The following is an 8,561-nucleotide window of genomic DNA, read 5'->3' on the forward strand; positions in this document are numbered from 1 at the left end:
TCATCAAGTTATAGACACAAAATTTTTAGTTTTGCACAAAAAAATAATTCAATTTTTTTCAAAAAAAAAAATTAGTTTTCTTTTTTTTTTTTTTGCACATAATTTTTTTTTTTTTAGTTTTTTCAATTTAAAAGTTGATATCTTAAAGTTTTTAAAATCAAAATAAATGTCAAATTATCATATTTTTTTTATAGATAATCATAAATGGTAAACAATCAATGTTTAAAGAGCAACTTAGATTATTAAAAATTTAATGAGACTTGAATGTCAAAAAAATCTTAGTAGGACTTAATGGAGTATAAGGTCATAAATTAGGAATTGTATGTAAATGTTTCTTTAAAAAAAAAAAAAAACCTTGAGGTGATATGGAATTGCCAATTATACGCCTATCACAATCTTTCTATTTAAATACTGATTGTGGAAGTTAGTAATAATTAAACAACAAAATCTCTCCCTTTAAATAGTAAAGACTCATTTCTAGGTTTATACATTTTGTGGTATTTGTTTATAACTCATTTTTTTTTTATAAAATAATTATGAGTCTCATATGATTGAATTATTTCATAAATTGCATATGGTATAACATTACCTTTATAACATTATTGTAAATAATTTTAATTTGAAAAAATAAGCAAGAATTAACTATCATCAATGCATATATATAGTTGGTACATTACTGGCAAATTAACCAGAATCATCTCATTCTATGCACAAGATTCATAGAATCAAACATTAATAACCATAATAAGCTCTACTCAATGTTTTGTCAATCTAAAAATCATTCATAAATTATGCTTAGAAAAAAATACCAAAAAGAAATATTTAAAATATGAATTTATTATGTAAATTTAAATTTGGTGTATTAGTAAGTCGCACTAAAATGAATCTGGTCAAAACATTCCAAATTCGAAATATTTTTTTATGAGCAGGAGGCACTACTAAGAAATATCGTAAGATTTTACATTATTATTTTGTTTCCAATGTTTTTGGTCTATAATCACTCATGTGTGAATGCACCATAAACTCACCCTTTGACCTTCCATAAATTAAATCAAAATATTTGGAAGGTTCTTAATTTTTATTATGAATTTTAAAATTTTGAGAGTAGTTATATATGGTATGCAAATAATTGAAGACGAATGGCAATCCTGGAAAATCAGTATGTATTCAGAGCTATATAATAAACATATGTAAATTACACTTACCTCTCCTGAGGTTTGAAAAAAATACAACAAGCTCCACAATTTTAGCATATATGTATTTTAATTGGCTCTGTTGTTTCCAGTTTTGGATACAATTTGCTCCTGTAATTAATGAATTGAACTTCATATACAAACATTGTAGTATGGTTATGTAAACTAAAGCTAAGCTTGAGTTTGATTAGTTGTTAAAGTGCAGATAATTGTTTGAGGCTTAGGATGAAAGCCATTCTCCACACCCCCTAACCTTTGCATGCTCTCTCCCTGTCTTCCAAATTGTGCTAGTGTGGGGAAAGTTGGGGGATGGGGGATGGGGAAAGAGGATTTCCCTAGAGGTCAGAGAAAATGCAAGATGAAATATGTCTATGTACATCATGTAATGAAAATTGATGCATATGAAATTTGAAATCTAGTTTAACATGAATTAACAACAAAAACACGAGTTCTTTCTTGCTTCGTTGAGAGGCCGAATTAACATAAATTTAACAATTTTTTTTTTCCTTCTGGCAACTTTAGTCTAGAAGTTTCTGGATAATCTAGCGAGACTGAGGATGGTGTTTCTACTGCCAAATTTACAAAGAAAACTAAAAACTAAATTATCAAAACCAACATTTTTGAACCTGCAATTTGCTGCACTAATGACCAACTGTCTTGGGAAGGTCATATGCCCATATTTTTTTTTTTTTTTTTTTTTTTTTTTCACCTTTCCTTTTTGGCAAGACAAGGAGGCACTTGTCCAAGAAACTAACCAAATGAAAGGCAGAAACACATTAATAGTGTGTTTGGATCTTGAAAAATGTAAATGAAAATTGAAAAAACATTATATATTCTTTTCTTAGGCTAGTTTTTAACCTACACTGTCAGCATGAACAAACACCAACATAATCAATATTTAAAAACTTAATAAGATTAATACAACCTAATTTAATTTTATTCATACATAAATAATTTATAAAATAATTAATTTGCACTAGTTCCACTTGGTGCAATCAGTTGGCTTGAAAGAAATTACACTTTTGACAAGATCATAACCGATCAAGAGGTTCATTTGTGACAAGTTTCCAAAGATTGGGAGTTCATCGGTAGGAACAAAGGCTAAACATACTGGACCATTTCCGTTTTGTAAGAAAGTAATCAACAGTGGCAGTTCACGGTCAGTTCCGGTGAATTTGAATGTTATTGTAGGCAACTTGGTAATATCGATGCTATTACTATAACATAAGCTGAACAACCCTAGTGGATCCGAAGTACGGTTTCCTGTAATGACTTTTATCAATTCTGATTCTAATTTTTCATACAACTCATTTGGCAGGAGCGTTAAAGTTGTCCCTGAGTCGATGATGATGTTACCCTGATCAACCGAATTCACTTTGGAAGACGGTGTGTATGTTAGGCTCTTGTTTCCAACTTTAATGCCCTCCAATGTGAGGTAATAGAATGTGTCGGTTGATTTTTTGGTTATTGGAGTTGAGATGACCCCGACACCACTTACTACTGCATTGTCGCCAAAAATTAACTTGGTTTTTGAAAGTGATGAATCTAATGGTGGTAAACAGTACGAGAATTTTCCGTGAATCGAGTGCCTCAATTGGCTTACGAATGAAAGCTTGCCGCCCCCAAGGCCAACTATACCAGTAGCTGTCTCGTTGAACGTGCCCTCGTCATTATGCCCACAACCGAAGACCATGATGGGGATCGGAACTGCCCGTCCGTCAGTCGATGATTCGAAGGTGAATGTTTCAGCAGCAAGGTGACCGATACTGAAAGAATTGTCTCCGTAGTGTGTGCTATACTGGCAAATGCTATCCCTGCTGGTACAAGTGGAGGGATCAGCACTCCCCAAGAACTCACAAAATTGTGACCGACACGATAACTCTTTGTATGTTGATGAATGATTGGGATCGAAGTACGGTAAATTTTGCTTGAAACACTGAGTGCAAGGCTTGCATTGTGTCCAAGTAAGATCGCTACCTGTATCCACAATCCCGAACAATGGAACAGGTGGAGTTCCAACGGATAACTTCATGACGTACTCTCCACCGGCGTAAACAATTTGGGATTGGATACCATCAGTTGAAGATTTTAAGGTCTGCTTCAAGTGACTGGCACGAGAAAATGAGCGACGAAAAGAGTTGACGAGGCGGTTCAACTTGTTGGTGGATGGGTTGTAGAGTGGGGAGAGTGGGGAGTCGCGGTGGATGAGTTCAGCGGTGAAACCACCACCACCAAAACTACGGCCACTAGTCTGGGCTGCAATGGGATAATTAATTACTGAAAGCTGAATGAAACAAAAGAATGCCAAAAGATAGAAGCCAGAGTATGAATTGAAAATGGTTGCCATTACTAAAATTTTGAGAGAGAGAGAGAGATAGTGGTGATGATTAAACGTCCGAACCATTTAAATAGCTACCTAGGCAGAGGGTGACAGAGGAGAAAAGAAGCAAATAAAGGAAAAAATGGAACGTCAAAGGGTGAGTTTATGGTGCATTCACCCGAGTGATTATAGACCAAAAACATTGGAAATAAAATAATGTAAAATTTCTCAAAATTGTATTTTTGATATCATTTCTTGGTAGTGATTATGTTGAGAAAAAGTGGTGGTGCTAAATGTATCAATTAATGTATTAATTAGTATATCAATATTAATTATAACATTATTATTGATTCCATTCATTAATCACATTATAAATTTCAAAAACCTCTTAAATTATGTCACATCATCAATTGATGCACTAATTAGTATATTAATTAGTACATATACATTATTCAAGAAAAAGTGTTTCAAATGTGTAATGCTTTGACCAGATTCATTTTGGTGTGAGTTATACTCTTAATTTTTTACTAGTTAAAATACAAAGAGGGAGATTTCGTCAAAATTTTCTCATAATAAAATTTTAAAACATTAAAGACAAGTATAAAAAGTTTTTTTTTTTGAAAAGATCAATACATACCATCATTATCAAGATATTAAACTTTAAAATAATAATTGTTAATGTAAATGTCAGTTTTTAATAAAATTAATATTTTTAAAATTTTCTCATCAAAATCTATCAAAAAAGATTCATGTTGATTATGAAATTCTTAAAAATATATATATATTACCGTCGAAATTGATGTAAAGAGTTTTGTCTCATAGTAACATGCTACTCTGTTTGACAGTAACATGTTACTCTAGTTTACAGTAACATGGTACTTTGACAATATTGTCTAAGAAAAAAAAATGTTTTATTTATCTTTACTTAATTATGTGTTTTCTCCACAGGGGGTTTATGAAGCAAAATAAATTGAGTTGTCATTTTCACCCAACAATGGTCCAATTAAGGGGTTTCCCATATAAAGAAAGCAATTCTTTATTTTCTTAATTTTTTTTTTTTTAATCTATGTTCTCTAACGCTACTCTTTACTTTACTTATCTATATACAAAAACTGTTTAAATAGCCTCCAAAAACTCTTCAAATGTAGTTACAGTATAACATATAAGAGTTTTAGAGACTAATTTTTGTGATCTCTTAAAGGAAAAATTTTGTTACAAAAGACATTTAGGAACCAATTTCTATCGTTATGAGAATAGTCGCTAAAAAGTTGTCATGAAAAGTACAAAATAAAGCTTTTAGCCACAAAATTTTAAAAATGTTACAAATAAATAAACTTTTAGGGACAAAATAATTTGGTTTCAAAATGATTTATTTTTTGAGACAAAAAATTTGGTCTCAAAAGGATAATAATTCATCAATAATATCTAATTTTCATTGCTAAAAATATAATAATAAAACTTTTCGCAACAAAAATATTTGATCCCTGAAAAATAATGTTGTCCTTAAATTTTAGTCTTTAAAACCTTAATTTTTTGTAACCTTTAATAATTTGGTAATAACTATTTTAATAGCTAGTCATTGAAATAACTAAAATGTAACAATACTAGCTATGATATTGGGGTGCGTTTATTTGGACGGACTGGATAAGGGGGGATTGTTATCCATCGGACTATTAGTCCTGGGATACATTATCCTGGGACTATTTGGTTAGACTAAGTTTGTATTCTATGTTTGTTTAGTCATGGGATTAGATGTCTGGATTGGACTATTTTTAGTTATTTAATGTTTATTTGGAATATTATGGAGAATGATAAATGCTCAAATGACTATTTTATCCTTTTCAATTATTTACTAAGTAATAGCAATATTAAATATAGTTTTAATGTTTTAATTATTTTTAGTTAGATTAAATAAAAATTTGTTTTATTTTATTTTTCGCACAATATTTTAATTATTTTAATTTATTATTTTCAATTAAATTAAATTAAATTTATAATTTATAATTTGTATTTTTATTTAATATATAATTTTAAATTAACGACAATAAAAATAAATTTATTTAATATATAAATTAAATTTTCAACAACACTAAAAAAATTTAATTTATAAGGGCATAATTTATAATTTATTATTTTTAAATAAATTTAATTTATAATTTATATTTTTTATTTAATATATAAATTAAATTTTCAACAACACTAAAAAAATTTAATTTATAAGGGCATAATTTATAATTTATTATTTTTAAATAAATTTAATTTATAATTTATATTTTTTATTTAATATATAATTTTAAATTAACAACACTAAAAAAATAATTTAATTTAATATGTAAATTTAATTTTTTAACAACACTAAAAAAATTTAATTTATAAGGCCATAATTTATAATTTATTATTTTTAATTAAATTTAATTTATAATTAAAATTTTTTATTTAATATATAATTTTAAATTAACAACACGAAAAAAATAATTTATAAATGTTCAAAAGACTATTTTATCATTTTCTAATTGTTTGCTAAGTAATAGCATAGAGGGTAAAATGGACATTTCACAAAATAATCCCATAGGATACCAATCTCATGGTTTCTATCCCACCTCCCCCCATGGGATAGGATAGTCCCATATTTGTGGGACTAATAGCCCGGAGGGATTATTAGTTCGGAGCAAAAAAAATGAAACAAACAATGGACTATTAGTCCGGTGAGACTAACAGTCCAATCCCACTTCCTAATCCTTTAAAACAAACACACCCTGGTTGTATATATCCATTGATGATGGTAAATTCTCGCTTGTTTTTTCAAGTTGAAATTATTTAGAATAATATTATGAATGTAATCGTATATCATATGTAATTTATCACATAATTCATTTATACGGGGGTCATAACTAAAAAAAATGAGTTATAACCAAACCACATTAAAGTATAACCAAATTTTTTTTTGGATTATAATAAAAATATATCATAATTAACACCCCCAATATGTATAACCAAGTCAACTAATGTATAACTAGGACATAACTATCAATATGACAAAATTTTTCCCTAAATTTTGCCCATTCATTAATATTTAAAGAATTGATCAACAAGGTAAGTTGTCGAATTATATTTAATAATTTAGATCTTATATTCTAAAAATAGAAATTTTATTACTTTTTTCTTCTTTTTTTATTTTATTAGGCCACGTTGATCTCATTAGAGTGCAATTTGGGGGTTCCACCCCCTATATGAGCACTGCATTTTGAAAAATGTTAAAGACTCAAAAGATATCAAATTTTTTATCAAATATTTTATATGAGAGTGGGACTTAAATTATGTGAGTTTAATATCTATGTGTGACATTTGGTAAATCTTTTCAAATTTCTAACATTACTCATGCAATTTTTACTTTTTGGGAATGTTTGATAGGGAAATTATTATTCAGGATAATTTTTTTAAAATGATTACATAGTAATTAAAAAATTTATGATATTAATTATTAATATTTATAATATTTTTCACCTTTTCGTAAAAATTGTTTGTTGTCAGCATGTCATTATAATTTTCACATGTTTGATTGGTATTAAAAGGGGATTTATGAGGGATTTATCGGATTGTTAATTCAGTACTTGATTGTATGATAAGGAGGAAGTGGCTGGAGGTGAGCAATATGCGAGTTCTACAAGATAGCTCAATTTGATGTTTTTTTTTTTTTTTTTTTTTTTTTTTTTTTGTTACAGGAAAATCCTCCCACTCTCCCGTAGGTCCAAGGCAGCGCCTCATGAGGAGATCACCATGGTGTCTTATTGTCCGTTCCGAGTAAGAGACTATAACCTGGAAGCTTGTCCCGACCTCCCAAGGTCTTATTGTCCGTTCCGAGTAAGAGACTATAACCTGGAAGCTTGTCCCGACCTCCCAAGGCAAGCTCCGCTTAAGTCAGGACTCGTACAATGGGGGAGAATTAAACCCACACTAAGTAGCTGATAAGGCATCCTTGAGGTCAACCTTCTAACCAACTGTGCTACACCCAGGAGATTGGCCCAGAGAGGAGTTGAACCCAGGACCTAGGGGCTTAAACCCCAGGCTCTTACCAGGTTGCCACTCACCCCTTGGTTGATGTTTTGTTTTACATAGTACTAAACCCTAAATAGTTTTAATAAGAGGATTAAAGACAGAGATTTTGTTGTTTAATTATTACCAACTTCTACTATCAGTATTTAAATAGAAAGATTGTGATGGACAAACAATTGGCAATTCTAGATCACCTCATATTTTATTTTTTTAATAAGTTAAATTTTGTTCTTCGAATTTTAATAAAAATTCAAACAAATTTGTTCTTAGTGCGAGCGCCTTAGTCACACACTCAGCAACATAAGTTAGTTATTTCGTTTAATTCAAACTTCAAAATGTCATAAATTTTGATTGTGTATATTCTTTTTAAATAAAATTAAAATTTTTAGAATCAACTCATTGATATATAAAATCAAAATGGATATTATGAAATTATGCATATAATAAATCTTGCAGTTTTTGAAGTAAATTTCTTAGTTTTCTAAATTGTGAAATTTCAAAGTTTGTGTTTGAGAAATTATGAAATTTCAAATGTAATAGTTGTTCAAATTGAAAAATTGTAAAAGTACATTGTTTTTGTGTCTGAGTAACTATGAAATTTCACAATTTTTGAATAGAATCTCAAATTTTTTAGAGTTGAGAATTTTGAAAATTATAATATTTATCTATTTATGTGTTTGTAAAAATACAAATTTTCATTCGTTTTTTTTGGCGCATAAATTGTGAAATTTCACCGTTTTTATATAGAAAATTGTGAATAATTATGTAATTGAAAATTTTCTTAATTTTTTTTCCCCCAAAATTGTATATTGAACATAGCTTTGTTGTTTGATAGATATTATTGAATCGGTTTCAATTCCGCTCTTTTGACTCTCTAAATGTGTTATTATGTCCATTCGATGTTCCCATAATGCATTTAATTACATGAAACTTAACGAATCGAATAATTGAGAAATAAAAGGAAACTAAGGAAAGGTGATGTACTTACAAGTTGT

At 28.9% G+C, this 8,561-nt stretch overlaps 1 pseudogene; it reads right to left on the reverse strand.

Moving 5' to 3' along the window:
- Window positions 1-2,169: 2,169 nt before the first annotated feature.
- Window positions 2,170-3,540, reverse strand: LOC114301929 (aspartic proteinase CDR1 pseudogene; annotated as a pseudogene).
- Between the last annotated feature and the right edge of the window lie 5,021 nt (window positions 3,541-8,561).

This window comes from Camellia sinensis, chromosome 12 (assembly GCF_055761805.1).
Source record: "Camellia sinensis isolate YWXY chromosome 12, ASM5576180v1, whole genome shotgun sequence".
Lineage (NCBI taxonomy): Eukaryota > Viridiplantae > Streptophyta > Magnoliopsida > Ericales > Theaceae > Camellia > Camellia sinensis.